The sequence below is a fragment of the Callithrix jacchus genome, chromosome 5 (assembly GCF_049354715.1).
Source record: "Callithrix jacchus isolate 240 chromosome 5, calJac240_pri, whole genome shotgun sequence".
Classification (NCBI taxonomy): Eukaryota; Metazoa; Chordata; class Mammalia; order Primates; family Cebidae; genus Callithrix; species Callithrix jacchus.
The window spans coordinates 82816508-82838699 of record NC_133506.1 but is presented as its reverse complement, the minus strand read 5'-3'; the positions used below and the strand labels follow the sequence as shown (position 1 = coordinate 82838699).

At 41.5% G+C, this 22192-nt stretch overlaps 1 non-coding gene and 1 pseudogene across 2 annotated transcripts; both read left to right on the top strand.

The window, feature by feature from the left end:
• The first annotated feature begins 333 nt into the window (after nucleotides 1-333).
• On the top strand, nucleotides 334-21713 carry LOC108591725 (uncharacterized). Its single transcript, XR_013535603.1, has 3 exons — nucleotides 334-455; nucleotides 782-909; nucleotides 21438-21713. It is a non-coding gene; the product is annotated as an uncharacterized LOC108591725 (transcript).
• Nucleotides 17684-18347, top strand: LOC144576433 (small ribosomal subunit protein mS33 pseudogene; annotated as a pseudogene). The gene has a single exon (XR_013535601.1). The product of XR_013535601.1 is annotated as a small ribosomal subunit protein mS33 pseudogene (transcript).
• Nucleotides 21714-22192: the final 479 nt, after the last annotated feature.

Sequence of the window (22192 nt, the reverse complement as noted above, 5' to 3'; positions counted from 1 at the left end):
ATCATGGTGGCCTGGTTGTGGTGTTTTTCTGTACTGCGGTCATCATGGACCAGAAGCTTGTGCAGCTTGCCGGCCTCCAGGCCAGCATCAGAGAAGTGTGTCCCAGGTGCAGGCGAAGCTTCCTTCACCAGTTCCTAGAGGACTTTCTGCTCGCAAGCGCTTTCTTATCCTCCCCCAATGTCTCAGGCCTGGTGAGTCTGGATGTGAGCACATCCCACCGGGCCCATTTATGTTTCCTGGGTTATATTATTTTTAATTTATTTATATATTGTAATTATTTTTATATTTTTAATTTTCATCCTTTGTTTTATCTATTTATTTATTTATTTTTAGACATAGTCTTGGTCTGTCGCCCAGGTTGGAGTGCAGCAATGCGACCTCAGCTCACTGCAACCTCCGCCTACCATATTCAAGCAATTCTCCTGCCTCAGTCTCCCGAATATATGGGACAACAGGTGTGCACCACTGCACTTGGCTAATTTTTTGTATTTTTAGTAGAGATGGGATTTCAGCATGTTGGACAGGCTGGTCTCAAACTCCTGACCTCAGGTGATCCACTTGCCTCAGCCTCCCAAAATGCTGGGATTACGGCAGGAGCCATTGCGCCCAGCCTTTTTACTTTAATTTTAAGGTAGATGCTATCAGTGTCAAACTCTGTTTCCGGTCATGAATTTACAAATGTCTGTTCTCTCTTGAGTGCAGTTTCCCCTTCACTTTGTATTATGAAATATTTACATCCAGCAGGGCATGATTTTGCCTGTCATCCTCTCTTGCAAAGCAGGTCGAGGTGTGGCAGCGCCTGACATGTGCCCCAGGTCAGTGTCCGGATTCTGCTCAGATCTTCTGCCTTTGCCTGACAAGCTTCGGATCATCTTCTCATGACTTAAACGTGTTGGAAGGCTCTTGAAGGTACATTTATATTACATGTTGGGAGGTACAGAGGCACAGGTAGAGAAGAGAAGGATAAGTGCCTGGTGGAGAAATTCACCTCTGCCCAGTTTCTTCTCTGCTTGGAGAGCCTGGAATGCAGAGCCAGCTCTCTGGGTCTTTATTTGTATGCCCCTCATCCATTTAAGGTGCACACTGTGGCTCTTCCTGCCCTGCACCTTGTCACTATCGTCCTTTGTGCTTGGGGTAACCCAGCCTTGGCCTCCTCGGATGTCAAATCTTCTTGTTCCTGATGCTTTGCCAGAATGCTCTGTGTATCTCTGGGCTTCTTGTGTGCCTCTCCAGCCCTGGCCCTCTAGGTTGGGGGACATTTGTGGAGGGTTTTCCATATCTCCATTTTCTTTGGAAGAGAATTGGGGGAAAGCTGTGTATTTTCTTTCCATTTTCTCTTACTTTCTCTCAGTAGAAATTATTCAAAGTCTAAGCCTGTAAATGATATTGGACTACAAGATTTTTATTGTTTCTTAGATTCCTTTTGTTGGGATTTGTAAATTAAGATGCTCATGGTCAAATTGCCATCTTATCCTGTTTGATTTTATTGTTGTATATATTTATATTGAAATTTGAAAGTGAAACTCAGAAGATACTGTTTGACACTTGCAAGACAGAGTACTTCATAATTTCTGTCTCATGATGAGAGTGTCAAATTTCTCTTAGATTTGTGTTGTGTAAAACAATAAGTATTTAGAGAGAATACACTCTAGGCAAGGGCACAGAATGAGCAAAGGCACAGAGGCAAGACATAGAAGTGAAAAAAAAAAAAAAAAAGCAACTTCAGGTGGGTGAGGGTATAGTCCAAAAACTTGACGGTCAGAGGGGAGTCTTGGGAGATCAACCAAAAGGCCTGGGCTGGACTTCTTCCTGGTGTTCAGGAAAGAGACCAGCATGCATGAGCCTGTGGTTGACACGACCTGCCCTCTTCATAAATACGATCTGCTTGTTGTGAAGGTAGCAGTGGTGCCATGCAATGCTTTTCAAACAGAGTTAACCTTTGAATACTTTAAAAATCATCATGTACGGCCAGGCATGGTGGCTCATGCCTGTAATCCCAGCACTTTGGGAGGCCGAGGCGGGTGACTCACAAAGTCAGGAGTTCAAGACCAGCCTGGCCAAGATGGTGAAACCCCGTCTCTGCTAAATACACAAATGAGCCCGGTGTGGTGTCAGGTGTCTGTAATCTCAGCTACTCAGGAGGCTGAGACAGAGAAGTGTTTGAACCCAGAAGGCGGAGGTTACAGTGAGCTGAGAGTGTGCCACTGCACTCCAGCCTGGGCAGCAGAGCAAGACTCTGTCTCAAAAAAAAAAAAAAAATCATCATATACATGAGCTCACCTGTGCCTAGGTCAGAATAAATGGCAACATAAAGTGGTGTCTTGAGGAAATATAGGTTGATGCAGAAGTAATTTTTGCCATTACTTTTGCACCAGCCTATAGTTATAATGCAGTAAACAATCGCTGATGTTTGAAGACTGTATTCTCTGACATAACAAAGGAAGCAACAAATTGGAGAGGTTAAGTAAAAGTTTCAAAGGAAAGTAATTGCAGACATATATGTGTATGTGCTTAAATGACATGGTAAGACATAGAAGGCAGGCTGGCGTTCAGTGAGGAGGGCCATGCACCTTGCTGTGCTCTGTGGAGACACTGCTTATGAGGTACACGTCATCTGCTGTGTCTGACACACCATTGGGTGGTCTGGCCTCTAACTGTCATTCTCAGGTGTGGGTTGCCACCTCCTAAGAGCAGATTACTATATAAAAATTAACACCGAAATAAAATTGAGATTATTTTTTCTTAAATATGCCTAAAACAAATTTTAAGAAGAAATACTATTAGTATTATTTTTAGAACCTTGTATAACTCTCACAGAACTCTCATGTGCTATAGACAATTGGAGAAAGCATGACCTAATCGAGCTGTTTGTATCCCAGATTCATCATTTATGAACCACATGGCCGTTGTCAAATTTTTCTCTAAAATAAAGGATAATATGTGGAAGTTTTGTGGAAAACTAAGTTAAATAACTTTCGACACATGGAACCAGGCCTGGCATATACTGTGGAGTCATATCATACACATACTTGTTTCAGTGAAATTATCTATTATAATTTTGTGTGGTGAGGGCAGTTAAAACACATGCTTTATTTTTGTTGTTTTAAATGTGGTCCCCAAACATGAAGCAGCTATTTCACCTGCAGTGTAACTAAAGAAGGAGCCAACTATGAAATGCTGGAGGGAAAGTGATTGTATGAGACTTACTGAGAGATAGTGTGTTTTTAAACAGTCGTGTTACTGAGTGACTGGAGGGATTTTCAAGGCTTATTTGACCACACGTGTGATATTTTACCGGTTGAGAGTAGAACCTAACCTCAGCCTTACAGGCAGTAGCTAACATTGAACAAATGTCTAGCCAATAGTGGTATCTTGCAGTTTTTCCTTTATTTAATGAATTTGATAAGTCATACCTGGCTATATGCTTAAATATTTTGCAAAATATTTTTTTAATATTTTTTAAAATTTGACTGGGCGCAGTGGCTTATGCGTGTCATCCCAGCACTTTGGGAGGTGGATCACAAGATCAGGAGTGTGAAACCAGCCTGGCCAAGATGGTGAAACCCCGTATTTACTAAAAATACAAAAAATTAGCCAGGTGCAGTGGTGGGTGCCTGTAATCTCAGCTACTTGGGAGGCTGAGGCAGGAGAATCGCTTGAACCGGTGAGGCAGAGGTTGCAGTGAGCCGAGATGGCGCCATTGCACTCTAGCCTGGGCAACAAAGCAAGACTGTCCCCTCAAAAAAAAAGCATTTTTAAAAAAAAGGATTTGTTTTTTAATTTTTTAATATTCTTTATAGAATACAGAGTTGTTTTCGTTGGAACAGGGGAAATGAAATCATTTATTGCTAGGGCTATTAGTTGATTGCAGACAATTCTAAGACAGGCTTCTGCAAGGAATTTCAAGCTAATTTGTGATTAAAGTACATAGTAATGAAACCAGTAGCATTATTAATAACCTTTTTTTTGGTTATTCAATTCAGTCTTTGTTTTGTAAATCCCCCCTACACACACCACACACACACACACACACACACACACACACAATCACTATTATATAAGATGGTGGGTATGTAGTGGGCATTTCTCTAATCTGCTTAAATAACACAGGGTTTTCTCATACTGACTCTGTTCTGGCCAGGGAGACTGTTTGAAATGTCATCTTTGGATGTGAGAAGGCAGGGGTACTGGAAATTGATTTCATGTGGCCTTGCTTTTTTCGTATGAAGTCTAAATGAGTCTGTTTATCATTTGATACTTTGAATTCCAGAGACACTTAGATAACAGAAGAGAATACCTCAGCAAAATGTAGGCTTCTCTGTTTTGTTCCTATTAAATTATCAAAGAAGGAAATGAAAATGAATTATTTAAAATGATTATCCTTGGAGGTCTTGGGTACCAAGTCATTTAAATGGACTGGCAAGAAGGTGGCCCATTTTGTTTGCTGGTTACCTTCCTGAGAATGGCTGGCACAGACAAAGAAGATGTTTTTCTGCTCAGATCTAACCTGATTTCATTCTCTTTCTGGGTATTCACCACCTGATTTTATTCTGTAGAGTATGAATGCAGGTCTAACTTCTATGCCTTACCTTGCCATTTAAGCATATGAATTTTATTATGTAACATAAAGGGGAAAATATGAAAACCAGTTCCTTTCAGTAAACCTTTAAAAAATTACTTAAAAACCCAGACCTACAATTTCCAAAGTTCCTGATAATTTTTTTCAATGAAGTATTCGGTACCGATTTTTTTTCTCAGAAGAAGAGGCTGTGAAGTCAAGAGTGTAAGGCAGTGTGGGGTAAGTGTTTTAAGTTCTGTTTCTGTCAAATGTAATTATGTTTACAGAACAACAGAAGAAAGCTCAGGAAACGAAGTACACGTCAATTCAACCACAGAAGCTTATGAGTAGCTAGATTAACTTCAAAACGATCAGTAAATAATATCTTAACTTCCACTGACCTTATTAAAATGTACTTCCAGAAACATTCTGTTTGAACTATTCTCATAAATTAGTCATCTTACGAAACAGCTGTGGAAATATGATATAATGAAGAGAGCAGTGATTTAGCAATCAGAAGATTAGTAGTCCTTGTCTCGGCTCATTCACAAGGAGATACCACAACATGCCGAAGTCTCCGAGATGAGGAAGCCAGGCATGAGAAGAATGGGGATTGGGTCAGAGATCTATTATATTATAAAAGACTTTCTTTTTTATAAGACAAAGTCTCACTCTGTTACCCAGGCTGGAGTACAGTGGCGTAATCTCAGCTCACTGCAACCTCCCCCTCCCAATTCAAGTGATTCTCCTGCCTCAGCCTCCCAAGTAGCTGGGATCACTGGCACGCACCATCACACCTGGGTAATTTCTGTATCTTTAGTAGAGAGGGTTTTGTCATGTTGGCCAGGCTGGTCTTGTACTCCTGACCTCAGGTGATTCACCAGCCTAAGCCTCCTAAAGTGCTGGGATTAAAGGCTTGACCACGCCTGGCTTTAAAGACTTTTTTTTTTTTTTTTGAAATGGAGTTTTCGCTCTTGTTGCCCAGGCTGGAGTGCAATGGCGCAATCTCGGCTCACCGCAACTTCCGCCTCCTGGGTTCAAGTGATTCTCCTACCTTAGCCTCCCAAGTAGCTGAGATTACAGGTGTGACCCCCACGCCCAGTCAACTTTTTGTATTTTTAGTAGAGACAGGGTTTCACCATGTTGGCCAGGATGGTTTCAATCTCCTGACCTCATGATCCGCCCGCCTCGGCCTCCCAAAGTGCTGGGATTATAGGCATGAGCTACCACACCCAGCTCAAGACTTTCTAAGAGTCTGTGCTTAGAGTTAGAAACCTCCCAAAGAACACACTGAGAAATTTGGGTGAGAACAGACACTTCACCTCATGCAGAATTGCAGTGTTATTTTAGAGTACTGTTTACCATTCTTATGCTTAGAAGGCGTAAGATTTATGCTTAGAGTAACTGAGTCAGGATTCTGTCATGTATAATGGATCCCACATCACGTTGGCTCAGGCAGATAGGTGTTAAATGGTTTGCAGAATTGTTGAGAAGGCTGAGCTTCCAAGAGAAGCAGCTCCCAAAGTCTCCACATAACTGGACCACCAGGGAACCTGTTCCCTCCACCAAGACAGGACTTGGAAACCTGCCACTGTAATTACCAGCACCAGAAACATGTCATCTCTGCTATAGTCTCTCTCCACTTAGTGAATGCCCTGTGCCCTCTCTCTTCCCCTGACCTAGGTCCCACTCCAGGTCTTAGCCAAGTCTTTCTGATTGGTGGAACTTAATTCACACCCAAAATCCCAGTGCTGGGAGAGCTGAGATTTTATCTTTCCAACCGTTGTGTGCTACATGGGGTTTGGAGCACTTACTGACAAGCCCTGCCACCACCACTGACAGCATGTGAGATATTTATGATCAATAACATTTGCATTTTTCACAATTTGCAGCATAGCTGCACATACTTTTTGTTTATAGGTAACGTAAAGTCACTCCACAGATTAAAATGCAATTTCTGCCCATTTCTGAAGAAAACAGCTTTTTAAAATTTTTTTAAATTGAGAGCAATATCTACCTTATTTCCTAAAGATTGAAAGCTGATGGAGAAAACAGGATGTTAAATTTAGAACTTTCCTTCCAGCTTTGCTTATTTTCCCCATGTCAGTTCTATCTTCTTCTGTGTCTTTTTTTTCCTATAGGAAAATCCTCCACCTTTTCAATCTGATTTGCTCTTTGCCATGCAGACCTGTGGATGAAGAGCCAGAGTCCTCTAAGGTTGATGCTCCTGGCCAGTGGCCTGGTGTCTGTTTTTAACAGACCATCTCAAGTGCCCTGCAAGTCCACAACCACCATTAAGTCACTTGTCAGTTGACTTGGGGTGCCCAGGTATTTGATCTTTTTTTTTTTTCTATAAGCAAACGTCCAAATTCAAACTTTGGCCTGACATTTGGTATGTCGACTATCTCTACTCCATAGTGGCCCCATGTTGGTTGTTAACAACCACAAGGGGGCACTTTCCAGGTCCTACCATGTGCAGCTACACATGTAGGAGCCTGGCTCTGTCTGAGGCTCTGGGGAGACACTGACTGATGGAAAGCCTGACTCATGAATAACACAGATGCAGCCTCTTCCTCTCTACCTCTTCCTTCCCTTTAGTTTCTGCCTTGCTACTCTTGTTTTCTGCCTCTCACAGCCATTAAATTTAGGTCAGTACTATTTGCCTTTTCTCATCTCAGAAGAATTATGAAGGTCAGCTAGAGCCTTCATCTCCTAGGAAATGAGACATCACATATGTGCACCTGGCCCTCTTGTAGGCACCCCTGGTCATCCCCGTCTTGCAACCTGCTAGATGTTTTTCTGCCTGGTCTTGTAGGTGAGCACTGTGCTAATCTGTCACTCCTGATCTTGGTGTATTCCCAGCTTTTCCTGGAATTGTCTGATGGACTCACAGTTTTCCTTTAGTCATGCTTATCTTTATATATGAGAAAGATGCATGTCTATATGTCATACATATACTGTGCACATAAACATAGCAAATAGAAGAAACAGAATGTGCATCTCTCTATGGTAACAATATCTTTCTTCCCTGGATTACAATAAATATGCCATTTTATTGAAAGATTGTTGTAAAAGTTAATCTTAGTATGTACCTAAATAGTTTACAGCTAAATTAGATGAAGATGAGACTATGCATGTTGAAAGGCATGAAAGCCCAGTGAGTTAGTCTGTGAAGGTGGAAAATTAGCAATAACTGTTTGTGCAAGAACTTTCCTGTTCCTTCCTCTCCTAGGCACCTCGTCATTTAAACATTTTCTTTTTCCTCAGTTATCCTATGTCTAAGGACTGACCTCCACTCATCTAACTCCTCCTTCCCTCTCATTTGTCCAGTTCAGCTCTAGTCCAGAGGAGAAAAGGATAATAGAGTAAATATTACACTAAACATCATGGGATACTTCTTAAGTTACCAAAAAAGTAACAACAAATCAAGAAGTAGTATTTGCTGTTTTGAACTGGATCAACATATAAATGTTCCCATCGCTTTTCTTGGCATGTGGAGCTGGACTGAATATTTCTGTTCATAAGATCCTTAGAAGCCCCCAGAGTGGGGTACTAGTGAGGACCTCACCAGCAGCTGCTATCTCTGCAGTCAGGTAGATGAGCCTCAGAAATAACCAGTGCTTGTGGTTTGTTGTGTATTCCTCTAGTTGTTTTTCTTTATTTCTCTTCTTTTATTTCCTTTTTTACAGGCTAGAGAAAAACAGATTAAGGTAACAGTTGTTTTTCTTTACATATATTTGTAAGTGTGGATGCAAGTTGGGGGGAGGGAGAGAGTGAGTTTTGTAAATTGGATTACACTATACATTATTCCAACATCCATTCACTTTATCATAGGAACGTAAGGTCTGTGAAGGCAGAGATTTTTGTTTATTGTGCTTGCTGTTGTAGCTCTTGTCTGTAACAGGGCTGGCACATGGTCACATCATAGTAGAAGCTCAACAAATACTTGTTGAATGAATGAAAAAGTATGTCCAAGACATCTTCAGATTTCAGTATTTGGAGAAATGATTCTTTTTTTTTTTTTAAGGTTACATAATATGTGGTAATTTAGCCACTATTCTACTGATAGACATTTAAGTTGTTTTGGATTTAACTTGTTACAAAAACAATACAGGGAAGATCCTTGTACAAATTTTTGACCATTAAAGAGGGAGCGATTTCTGTATAAGGGTAAATCAGGAGTCATTTGCAAATATCAGCGATTACAGTAGTTAAGCAGAAAGGAATTTAATCCAAGGCATTTGGCACTGGAAGGGCTGGAGAAGGCAGTAGGCTCCACTGAGCTTCCAAGAAGGGTTCCCAGAGCATCTTAATGCTGGCCCATAAAAGGAGCTTCTGTTTCTGCCAGAATCAGGAAGTATTGCTGTAAGTGCATGCCCAGGACCACCACTGCTGCCAACATCTAGGATAAGCCTCTGGACCACATGGCCACAGATGCAGTTCATGCCAGCAAAGCAGGCTCTGTGTCTGTCTCACACTGCCCAGAAGATGTTGAAAGAAACAGACTCCAGATCATCCGCTCCCCTGCCACAGAACAACAGATGCCCTCCCAGCCATGCTTGACAGGAGAAGCTGCACATGGGCAGCCTTACACTCTTTTGCACTTTCCAGATCCTCTTAAGAGAGGGCCTGTTTGATAGACCCTAGGCCACCTGAGGAGCCAACTTTAAGGACTGACAAATGCATCCTTTAGCTTCCCAGTCTCTTATGATTCAGTAAGTCACCCTACAGAGACAAGGATGGAGTCAAGAGAGCCTGTCCTGAGATCTTTCACGAATTGATTCCTAGAAAAGGAAAATGAAGTCCGACCTGTCCTGGCATGTTGAAAACTTGATAGACACATTGTCCTTCAGTTCACCTTCCTACTCACAGTATACAAGGCACTGTTTTCCCAGAATTTTCACACTCTAAATACTTTTAACAGTTAGGTAAATGAAAAATGGTAATTTGTATAGCTTTGTTCATCAGTAAGGTTGAGCACTTCTTCATATGTTTAGAGCCCATTTATCTTTTGTATGTGTGTATGGAAACACATATATTTAGCTTGTATTTCTTTTGGGGTGTTTTTCCTGTTTATAAGAAATCTTCATATATTGTACTTTTTAACTTTTTTTCATATGTAGTGCCATTATATATTTGTCATCTTTTAACTTTGTTTATAGTTGAATTTTACTGAAGAGAAATGTTGCCTTTTTGTCTTCAGTGTTTTTCTTTTCTTTTCTTTTCTTTTTTTTTTTTGAGACAGAGTTTCGCTCTTGTTACCCAGGCTGGAGTGCAATGGCACAATCTTGGCTCACCGCAACTTCCGCCTCCTGGGTTCAGGCAATTCTCCTGCCTCAGCCTCCTGAGTAGCTGGGATTACAGGCACATGCCACCATGCCCAGCTAATTTTTTGTATTTTTAGTAGAGACGGGGTTTCACCATGTTGACCAGGATGGTCTCAATCTCTTGACCTCATGATCCACCCGCCTTGGCCTCCCAAAGTGGTGGGATTACAGGCTTGAGCCACCGCACCCGGCCCTTCAGTGTTTTTCTTTATGAGTTTAAGTGTTTTGCTTCCTGGCTTAAAATGCCTCTCTAGCTATTAGTTTATTAAAATATTCTTCCTTAACATCTTTAAAAAGGTTTTAATTTCTTTAGTCTTAAAACCCATGGAAACATGGGCTTTGGATTTAGATTATTTTCTCGTATCTTTTTTTTTTTTTGAGACAGAATCTCACTCTGTTGCCCAGGCTGGAGTGCAGTGGTGCCATCTCAGTTCACTGTAACCTCTGCCTGCTGAGTTCTGCCTCAGCCTCCTGAGTAGCTGGGACTACAGGCATGTGCCACCACGCCTGGCTAATTTTTTGTGTTTTTAGTAGAGACGGGATTTCACTGTGTTACCCAAAATAGTTTCAATCTTCTGACCTCATGTTCTGCTGCCTTGGCCTCCCAAAGTGCTGGGATTACAGGCGTGAGCCACCACACTTGGCTAATCTTCTCCTATCTTAACTGCTTTCTGGAATCAGAAATAAATAACCTCTGGAGGAAGATTACATCATCTAGAACCTTGAATTATAGCCACATTTTATTTTGTTTTATATTATCACTGAACACAAAATAGAGTGAGTTTCTGTATTCATCTTCTTTCTTCTCTTTTTAAAAACTTTTCAGTTTAAGAGTACATATGCACGTTTGTCACATAGGTACATTGGTATTGTGGAGGTTTGTTCTACAGACTGTTTCATCACCCAGGTATTAAGCCTAGTACCATTAGTTATTTTTCTTGATCCTCTCTCTCTTCCTACCCTCCACCCTCAGGTAGGGCCCAGTGTCTGTTATTCTCCTCTATGTGTCCATGTGTTCTTATCATTTAGCCCCCACTTATAAGTGAGAAAATGAGGTATTTGGTTTTGTTCCTGTGTTAGTGTGCTTAGGATAATGGCCTCCAGCTTCATCCATGTTCCTGCAAAGGAGATGATCTTGTTCCTTCCTAATGGTTGCATGGTATTCTATGATATATATGTACCACATTTTTTCTATCCAGTCTACCACTGATGGGTATTTAGGTTTATTCCATGATTTGCTATTGTGAATTGTGCTGCAGTTAACATGCACATGCATGTGTCTTTGTAATAGAATGATTTCTGCTTCTTTGGGTATATACCCAGTAATGGGATTACTGGGTCAAATGATAGTTCCATTTTCAGTTCCAATGATCGAACTGAATTACAGTCCTATCGACAGTGTATAACATTCCATTTTCTCTCCAACTTCAGCAGCATCTGTTACTTTTTGACTTTTTAATAATGGTCCTTCTGATTAGTATGAAATGGTGTCTCATTGCAGTTTTGATTTGCATTTCTTTAATGATGAGTGATTTTGAGCTTTTTTCATATGCTTGTTGGCAGCTTGTATGTCTTCTTTTGAAAAGTATCTGTTCAGGCTCTTTGCCAAGTTTTTATTTTTATTTTATTTTATGTATTATTATTTTTATTGAGACAGAGTCTCACTCTGTTACCCAGGCTGGAGGGCAGTGACATGATCTTGGCTCACTACAACCTGCACCTCCCAGGTTCAAGTGATTCTCCTACTTCAGCCTCCTGAGTAGCAGGGATTATAGGCATGCGCCACCACATCCAGATAATTTTTGTATTTTTAGTAGCGATGGGGTTTTGCCATGTTGCCAGGCTAGTGATCACCCGCCTCAGCCTCCCAAAGTCCTGGGATTACAGATGTGAGCCACCACACCTGGCCTCTTGCCCATGTTTAAATGAGGTTATTTGTTTTTTTCTTCTACTTTTAAGTTCCTTACAGATGCTGGATATTAGACCTTTGTCAGATGCATAGTTTGTGAATATACTCTCCCATTCTGTAGGTTGTCTGTTTACTCTGTTGATAGTTCGTTTTGCTATATGGAAGCGCTTAGTTTAATTAGATCCCATTTGACAATTTTTGCCTTTGTTGCAGTTGCTTTTGTCATCTTTGTCATGAAATTTTTGCCCATTTCTATATATAGAATGATACTGCTTAGGTGATTTTTTATAGTTTTGAGTTTTACATTTAAATCTTTAATCCAGTTAATTTTTATATATGGTATAAGGAAGGGGGGTCCAGTTGATTTTTATATATGGTATAGGAAAGGGGGGCTCCAGTTTCAATCTTCTGCATATGGCTAGCCAGTTAGCCCAGCACCATTTGTTGAATAGGGAATCCTTTCTCCATTGCTTATCTTTTGTCAGCTTTGTCAAAGATCAAATAGTTGTAGGTGTGCAGCTTTATTTTGGGGCTCTCTATTTTGTTCCATTGGTCCATTTATCTATGTGTCTATGTATCTATTTTTGTACCAGTACCATGCTGTTTTGGTTACTGTAGCCCTATAGTATAGTTTGAAGTCCTGTAGTTTGATGCCTCCAGCTTTGTTCTTTTTGCTTAGGATTTCCTTGACTATTAGGGCTCTTTCTGTTGTTCTCTGAATTGTAAAATAGTTTTTTTCCTAGTTTTGTGAAGAACGTCATTGATAATCTAACAGGAATAGTATTGAATTTAGAAATTGCTTTGGGCAGTAGGGCCATTTTAGTATTAATTCTTCCTAACCATGAGCATAGACTGGTTTTCCATTTGTGGTGTCATCTCTGATTTTTTTTTTTGAGAAGTGTTTCATAGTCCTCCTTGTAGAGTTTGTTTACCTCCCTGGTTATCTATATTCCTAGGTATTTTATGCCTTCTGTGGTAATCATGAAGGGGATTGCATTCTTGATTGGGGCAACATAGTGAGACCGCACCTTAAAAAAAAAAAACAAGCCTTAGATTCAAGAAACAATATGAACTCCAAGCAAGGTAGGAATATACCTTGTTGGTGTGTAGGAATTGTAGCCACATTAAAAAAATAAAGTGTCAGGCCGGGCGCAGTGGCTCACACCTATAATCCCAGCACTTTGGGAGGCCGAGGCGGGTGGATCACGAGGTCAAGAGATCGAGACCATCCTGGTCAACAAGGTGAAACCCTGTCTCTACTAAAAATACAAAAATTAGCTGGGCATAGTGGTGCACGCCTGTAGTCCCGGCTACTTGGGAGGCTGAGGCAGGAGAATTGCTTGAGCCCAGAAGGCGGAGGTTGCAGTGAGCGAGATCATGCCATTACACTCCAATCTGGGTAACTAACAGTGAAACTCCGTCTCAAAAAAAAAAAAAATACAGTGTCATGTAGTCAATTTACAAAATATTAAGTTTACAAATAGATAACAAATAATGAAAAAAATAAAAATAGGCAATAAAAACAGACAAAGGAGATCCAGATATTGATATTATTAAACACAGACTTTTAAACAACTGAGATCAGTACAGACAAAAAGTAAGTGACAATGGTGGAGAATATAAGCAGAAAACCACAATCTATAAAAAGGAATCCATTAAATTTTCAGAGAGGCTTAAAGAACTAAAGACAAGTTGGTATAAATATCTCAACTGAAGCACAGAGGAAAAGAAGGATAGGAAATAGAGTTCATGTAGAACTCCTTTTAATAGTCTTTTCATTACAAGTATGCTAGTAAAAAAATGAATTTTTGTGGGACTGAAAGCATCTTTCTTTTGTGTTCACCTTTGAAGGGTATTTTCTTCAGGTACAGCATTCTAAGAAAGCAGACGTTTTCTTTCAGCATTTTGCAGATGCTATTGCATTGTCTTCTGGCTTCCATCATTTTTCTTGAGAAGGCAGATGTCAGTTTTGCTCTTGCTCCTTTGACATTAAAATGTCTTTTTTCCCTTTGGGTGCTTTTAGGATGCTTTCTCTTTCATTACTAGCAGTGTTGACCTAATGTGTCTAGTGATTTTCTTTGTACCTACCTAGCTTGGAGTTCATATTGTTTCTTGAATCTAAGACTTAAAATAGCTTACCAGTTTTGGAAAATTCTTGGCCATTATCTCTTCCAATATTGCTCTGCCCTGTTTTAACTAGTCCTCAGTTTGGTCTGGTGTCTAAACGCTACTTCTGGAGTTGAATCCCACTTCCTACCTCACTGTTCAATACGTTGATGGTCCTTTACAAAATATCATCTGGCAAGGGATTGTGGGAGGCATCTGTAGTCCCAGCTACTCAGGAGGCTGAGGTAGGAGGATCACTTGAGTCTAAGAGGTTGAGTCTAAATTCATCCTGGGCAATATAGCGAGACCCCCATCTCTTAAATCAAAATCAATCATCAAGAGGATTAAGTCCATTTTATTACCTCTTTTGACTCAGACTAATATGACAGCATAAAGAAGTCTTGAAAGAATGATTCTTACTTACTTGTAGAGAGCCAGGACCTGTGGCTGGAATGGCCTTTTCTTTTGTAAAATAGTTATTTTTGGTTCTCAGCTTTTTGTCTGCTGCTGCCTGTCACCTGAACATCACATGAGGCATTTTCCTGCCACTTTCTCTCAACAGATGTTGATCAATTAAAAAGAAAAGACATGGCCGGGCGCAGTGGCTCACGCCTGTAATCCCAGCACCTTGGGAGGCCGAGGTGGGCAGATCACAAGGTCAAGAGATTGAGACCATCCTGGCCAACATGGTGAAACCCCGTCTCTACTAAAATACAAAAATTAGTTGGGCATGGTGGTGTGTGCCTGTAGTCCCAGCTACTTGGGAGGCTGAGGCAGGAGAACTGCTTGAACCTGAGAGGTGGAGGTTGGAGTGAGCTGAAATTGCGCCACTGCACTCTATCTAGCCTGGCGCCTAGCAACAGAGTGAGACTCTGTCTCAAAAAAGAAAAAAAGGCAAGACATTACGTGGAGACAGGCCTGACTTCACAGGCACTTGCACAAGGTCCTTAGAAGGGCATATGTTTGGTTTAACATTCTGATGTCGCCATCTTGGAATCAATAATAATTTTTGAATGAGGGTTGTTTTAGTGCTAGATTCTATAAAAGATAGTAGTGGTCCTGCCTGGAGAATCCATGTCCCCAATGCATTTTCATTACTTGAGAAACGACATACATGTTTATACTTGAGGATATAAAGAGAACTGTATTGTACTTGAGAATGAAGTTTGACGGCAATTAAGCGCCTATTCTTTGGGAATTGGGTGATTATATGGTTGTTCCCATAGATCCTCTGAAAGGAAGGGCCAAGGCCCTGAAGCCAGACCTCTTCCTCTGCAGGAGTCCCTTGCTGGAGTCTCTGAGCAGAGATTCCCCTCTGCGGCTCCAGGGACAAGAGACTGCTGAGCACTTTCACCAGGGAGTTGAAACCGCAAAGCAAGCTCAAATATCAGGTATCAGGCAAACAGAAAGAAATGAGAACAACATCAGGCCAATCACGTTTTATTCTTTCATTTTATCCCTCTGCCAATTTATTTCTACAAATATTTCCTGAATGAAAATGATTAAGATATAGTACCTGCCATCAGTGAGTCTAAAAGGAGGACACTGGAAATTAGTGTGCAAAATGAAATTAGAGTCTGTAAAAACAATACTGAACAAGCAAAGTACTTGAGAGGTTATTGGATCAAGAAGTCTAAAGAGAAGTAGAAGTTCAGGGAAAGTGGTTGGTGTCTTGTGTCTGGACTAGATTGAGCTTCCTGAGGCCAGGGACTGACTACCATATATATGCATGGTAGGCCATCTGTCAGTATTTGCTAGGTGGATGGACAGGTGATTAGGACATTCCAGCTGGAAGGCAGATTGGAGACATACTGCAAATAGTCCTCACTGTTAAGGAAGAGGTTTGTACTTTATTTTGGTAAAGCACTGGAGAACTGCTAAGTTTCTGGGGTTTTGTTTTTCTTTTTGGGTATTGGTATAGTCAGATTGGACTTGCATTCTAAGGAGGATTCATCAGAAAACAGTGGCGTATAAGTATTAGAGAGGCATTTTGAAATCGGTGATTAAGGAGGAGTTTTGCAGGTATGTGAAGGAGGAGTTGGCAGAGGAAGAGGACTGCAAGGCCAGCAGGGTGGTCACCAGAGCTGGTCTTTGCTCCCATACCTCTGCCACCTTCTCCTTTTCCAGAGCATCTGGTCACCCAGGCCACAGCAAACCTCTTTCAGCTGCTTCCTCTCTTTCTTATGTCTTCCCTGCCTCTCTGTGTTGGTTAATCTTCTGAAGCACTGAGCAGATCCTGTTGCAGACCTTGCAGAAACTTCCCATAATTCTGTTGTCCACACTTCTCTTCCTGCTCTTGTAGATATTCCATGACTTAGCACCATCCCTACCCACCTGCCAGAATGTCCTGACCCCTCCCTTCACCTGAGCCTGTTTTAGTCCCTGCCTTTGCAATATCACACAAGCCAGCCTGCCTGTCTCTTTTTTCTTTCTTCTTTTTCTTGTTATTTCTTTCATTTCTTTATTTTTCTTTCTTTCTCTCTTTCCTTTTTCCTATCTCCTTCTTTTTCTTTTGTTTTCTTTCTTCTGTGATGAAGTCTGGCTCAGTCGTCCATGCTGGAGTGCATGGAGCCCAGAGGGCTGCTGCCTCCTTCACTGCCAGGACAGATGTCTGTGCGTGTTCTTCTCCCAGCCAATAGTACAGATGCAGTCAGCAAACAAAACACACAGACACACACACATAACTTCCTCCCTCAGTGACCCCAATGCCTGACAATGGAGATGAATCATGTTCCTCAAAGTAGAAAGTTGCTGTCAGTAAGTGAAACTGAAAAAAGATGTCTTAAAAGACAATTGCTTCAAATTTAATGTCTGTAAAGAAATATGCAGTTGGTTGTGAAGATTAAGAAGTAAACTGCATGATATAAAGGGGAACATATTAATCAAATGTAGAATAATAAATTTTACTGTATAAATGTTTTCTTTTTCTATAAGTTAACATATAAAGGACAATAGCATGGAATTAAAAGTGTTGTGTTTTTATTCAAGAATGATTTTTGGGACAGGGTCTCCCTCTGTTGCCCAGGCTGGAGTGCAGTGGCATGATCTCAGCTCACTGCAACCTCCACCTCCCAGGTTCAAGGGATTCTCATGCCTCAGCCTTCTGAGTAGCTGCAATTACAGGTGTCAAGCCACCACACCTGGCCAAGAATATTTTCAAAAGCATGTCTCTGAGGCTATAAAAATTGAAGCTGAAATTGAGGAATGAAGTCTATTAAAATAGTAAGTAGGCTGGGCACGGTGGCTCACACCTGTAATCCCAGCACTTTGGGAGGTCAAGGAGGGTGGATCACCAGGTCAAGGGGTTCGAGACTAGCCTGACTAACATGGTGAAACCCTGTCACTACTTAAATACAAAAACAATAATAATAATTAGCTGGTGTGGTGGCACATGTATGTAATCCCGACTACTCAGGATGCTGAGATAAGAGAATCACTTGTGATGGGAGAATCACTTGAACCCGGGAGGCGTAGGTTGCAGTGAGCTGAGATTGTGCCACTGCACTCCAGCCTGGGTGACAGAGCAAGACTTCATCTCAAAAATATATATATAATAATAATAAGTATTCATTTTATGTCTAAATAAAAGAGATAAATCAAAGGCTAATATTTCATTTGGGATAACTTTCTTTTAAGATGGCTTTCATTCTGATTCTGCTGTTAGTTTTAGGTCAGTTAACAAGTAGATGATGACTACAATTTTGTGTTCAGATATAATGAGTATAAACCAAGCCTCATTTCATTAATTAGTAGAGACCAACAGGTTGGTTAAGAAAGGAACCATTCCGGGACAAGGACGCATGGGTGAGGAAGGTCAGGTTCAGGAACTCTAACTCCTTGCCACTCAAGAAATGTCCTCCCTTTCAGAATATGCCTTGCGCATGTCTCATCTCAGTGCTCGGCTATTTGGTGAAGTCGCCAGGCCTACTGATTCCAAGTCTATGAAAGTGGTGAAACTGTTCAGTGAACTGCCCTTGGCCAAGAAGAAGGAGACTTACGATTGGTATCCAGATCACCACATTTACTCTGGACTCATGCGGACACTCCGACTTCTGGGACTCTACAGAGATGAGCATCAGGATTTTATGGATGAGCAAAAACGACTAAAGAACCTTCGTGGAAAGGGGAAACCAAAGAAAGGAGAAGGGAAAAGAGCAGCAAAAAAGAAGTAATGTTGGTCCCTCAAGAGGGAGAATTTCTTCCTCAGTGACAGAGAGAAAAAGTGCATTTATTGTCTTTCCACATATTGGAGGAATGTCATCTTCCTAAATGAAGGTTATTTGGAGGAACACAGTTGTATCCTTGTTGAAATCTAATCCAGTTAAATTGTAGCTGGTTTCTTGAACACATTCTAACTGTGCAAAATTATTTTGGCCTTGGTCATGTTATGTGATGTTTACCTAGTTCTCTAATGAAATGAATAAATAAGTAAAAAAAAAAAAAGAAAGAACCATTAATTTGACAAAAAGAGTTATCCTAAACTATGACAAGTTTTCCAGTATTTAATTCTTTTTACAATTATTTTTTTGAATGGCAAATAAAATTGTATATATGTTGTGTAAAACCTGTTTAGAAATAAGTAGGTTGTGGAATGATTCAATTGCACTCAGGATCAAACACATACTTGTTTTTTGTGGTGAGAACACTTCTTGATTTTCTTTTTTTATTGAGACGGAGTTTCGCTCATTACCCAGGCTGGAGTGCAATGGCGCGATCTCGGCTCACCGCAACCTCCACCTCCTGGGTTCAGGCAATTCTCCTGCCTCAGCCTCCTGAGTAGCTGGAATTACAGGCATGCGCCACCATGCCCAGCTAATTTTTTTTTTTTTTTTTTTTTTTTTCGTAGAGATGGGGTTTCACCATGTTGACCAGGATGGTCTCGATCTCTTGACCTCGTGATCCACCTGCCTTGGCCTCCCAAAGTGCTGAGATTACAGGCGTGTGCTGGGATTACAGGTGTGAGCCACCGCGCCTGGCCCCACTTCCTGATTTTCAAGAATACGTTTTTAACTGCAGTCACCATGTTGTGCAATACATCTCTTAAACTTATTTCTCTTGTCTTAACTAAAATTTTCAATGCTCTCACCATCTCCCCAAACCCCCGCTGCCTCCCGGCCCCTGGTAACCACCATTCTACTGTCTGCTTCTGTGAGGTCAATTGCTTTACATTTCACATAAGTGAGATCATGTGGTAGTTGTCATTTTGTGCCGGCTCATTTCACTTAATGTGCTCCATTAAGCTCCTGTGAATCCCAGTTCTAACCTGCAGTTTCTCTTAAGTGTTCTTTCATTGCCTTTTTTTGGTTTCCACTAACAATTCCAGAGCTCAGCTGTGAAGTTTTCGCTGCTTTTGAAGACATTCATTGTTTTTCTTTATATCTTGTCCACAGACATGCAAATAAACTGTTCAGTGCAAATGGAGCAGCTATATGCCCTTCCTGCGAAGGCAGGCTGGTTTTACATCTATTAAACAAATCTGTCTCAGCATTCTTTTTTTTTTGAGATGGAGGTTCGCTGTTGTTACCCAGACTGGAATGCAATGGCACGATCTCAGCTCACCGCAACCTCCGCCTCCTGGGTTCAGGCAATTCTCCTGCCTCAGCCTCCCGAGTAGCTGGGATTACAGGCGCGCACCACCATGCCCAGCTAATTTTTGTATTTTTAGTAGAGACGTGGTTTCTCCTTGTTGACCAGGATGGTCTCGATCTCTTGACCTCGTGATCCACCCACCTTGGCCTCCTGAAGTGCTGGGATTATAGGCGTGAGCCACCCCACCCAGCCTGTCTCAGCATTCTTAACAGCCTTTATATTGTTTGATATCAAGCTCAGTAAATTTTTTTATTTTCTTTCTTTTTTTTATTGCATTTTAGGTTTTGGGGTGCATGTGAAGAACATGCAAGATAGTTGCATAGGTACACACATGGCAGTGTGATTTGCTGCCTTCCTCCCCTTCACCTATATCTGGCATTTCTCCCCATGCAATCTCTACCCAAATCCCTACCCCCCGCTGTCCCTCCCTTATTCCCCCCAACCGACCCCTGTGTGTAGTACTCCCCTCCCTGTGTCCATGTGTTCTCATTGTTCAACACCCGCCTATGAGAACATGCAGTATTTCATTTTTTGTTCTTGTGTCAGTTTGCTGAAGCTCAGTAATTTAAAAATTATGCCTGTCTTTTTAAGACTACCTGTGGGTTGGAGAAGACTCAGCAGATAATAAACATAAAAATTATTTCATCTGATTTAATTATATTGAATCAATTTTTTTTTTTTTTTGAATTGGAATCTTGCTCTGCCTCCCAGGCTGGAGTGCAGTGGTGTGACCTTGGCTCACTGCAACCTCTGCCTCCCAGATTCAAGTAATTTACCTGCCTCAGCCTCCTGAGTAGCTGAGATTACAGGCATGTGCCACCATACCCAGCTAATTTTTGTATTTTTAGTAGAGATGAGGTTTCACCAGGTTCACCAGGCTGGTCCCGAACACCTAACCTCATGATCCACCTGCCTTGGCCTCCCAGAGTGCTAGGATTACAAGCATGAGCCACCACACCCAGCCATCTTGAATCAATTTAACTGATTATATGTCATACTTGGGAAAAGCAGGGCAATTATAAAATTTAGTAATGACATCTCCATTAAAAAGCAATAATTCCTATTCTACTTAAAAAATTTTTTACGTAGAGAAGTAAGTGGCATCCTAGTGGAGGAGTAAGTGGCATCAGAAGGATGCACTGGGGAGCTTGTGTAGTGGTCACTGAGTTAATGTGTGTTGCTTTATTTGACTGAAAATGATTTTGCCATCCTAGCTTCCACCAGTTAGGTAGGCAGAAAACCCAAAGTTAGTGACTTTGAACAGTTCCATCAATGTTTGTAACTCAAGGGCCAAAGTTACAGACTAAATGGCCAGTCCAGTCGATCTCTGGTTCACCCTCATGCTGACAGAGCTTTTAGGTAGTGAGGCAGTGCTTGGTCTCAAGGTAGCCTCCCTTCCCCTCATGCATTACCTGGTGTTTGTGGGCAGGAGTGTGGATCCTCTATACATGCCTGGGACTGTATGGGGAGGGGCCTCCAGTGGCCGGCATACATCCTGGGGCCTTTGCAAGTGCCTGACCCATAGATGCTCCCTGTGGTCTGGTCACTGGGAGCCCCGGTGGCTTACTGTGTGGAAGTTAGAGGCTTCACAATAAATCACAATAATTTATTGTGAAGCCACAATTTGTAGCCTGAGCTTGGCCTCAGGGAATATTCCTGGGTGATGTGAGCAATCTCTCCTCCTTACTCAGTATCACAGGGGAGCAGCGACTCTCTGGGATGGTGGCATGGGTGGGTGGTAAAAGAATTTACCAAGACAGTTGTCGATAAAGGCAGATTTATTGGACACCACAGAGCTGACATGTTTGTGGTGATGTAGGTGTGAACATAAAATTATATACAGTGCATAATGCTTGATGAAAATAATAAATGATGTTAATGTTTTATGTATTTAATATCCCATACTTTTTAATGTTATTTTAGAATATACTTTTTTTTATTTTTTTAGAGTTAACTGTGAAACAGTCTCGGGCAGGTCCTTCAGGAGGTTTCCACAAGAAGGCATTTTTATCAAGATGACAGCTCCATGCCTGTTACTGCCCCTGAAGACCTTCCAGTGGGACAAGATGCAGAGGCAGAGGAGAGTGATATTGATGATCCTGATCCTGCTTAGACTTAGGTGAATGTGTGTGTTCGTGTCTTGGTTTTTAACAAAAAAGGTTTTAAAAGTAAAATAAATAAATTAATTTAAAAGTCTTGTAAAATAAAATTATAAAGAAACAAACTTTTTGTATACCTATATAATTTGTGTGGGGGTTTTTTGTTCATTTGTTTGAGACAGGGTCTCACTCTGTCACCCATACTGGAGGGCAGTGGTGTAATCATGGCTCACTGTAGCCTCGACCTCCTGGGCTCCAGCAATTGTCCCACCTAGGAGGACGCCAGTCCTGCAGACAGACATTAGGCCCCAGGTGTACACCAGGCCCCAAGTTGACAACCAGGTGCCAGATGGACACCAAGGCACTGGGTAGCCAGCAGGCTCGTGCTGAACACCAGACTCATGTGGACATCAGGCCGCAGAGAGATACCATGCCTTAGGTAGATACACAGGCTCCAGGTGAACATTAGACCAAAGGTACACACCCAGTCCCCAGGTGATCACCAGAACCAGGTGAAGACTCAAGGCTGGATCAGGCCTTAAATGGACATCCAGGCTCCAGGAGATCACCAGACCCCAGGTGGACACCAGGCCTCAGGTGAACA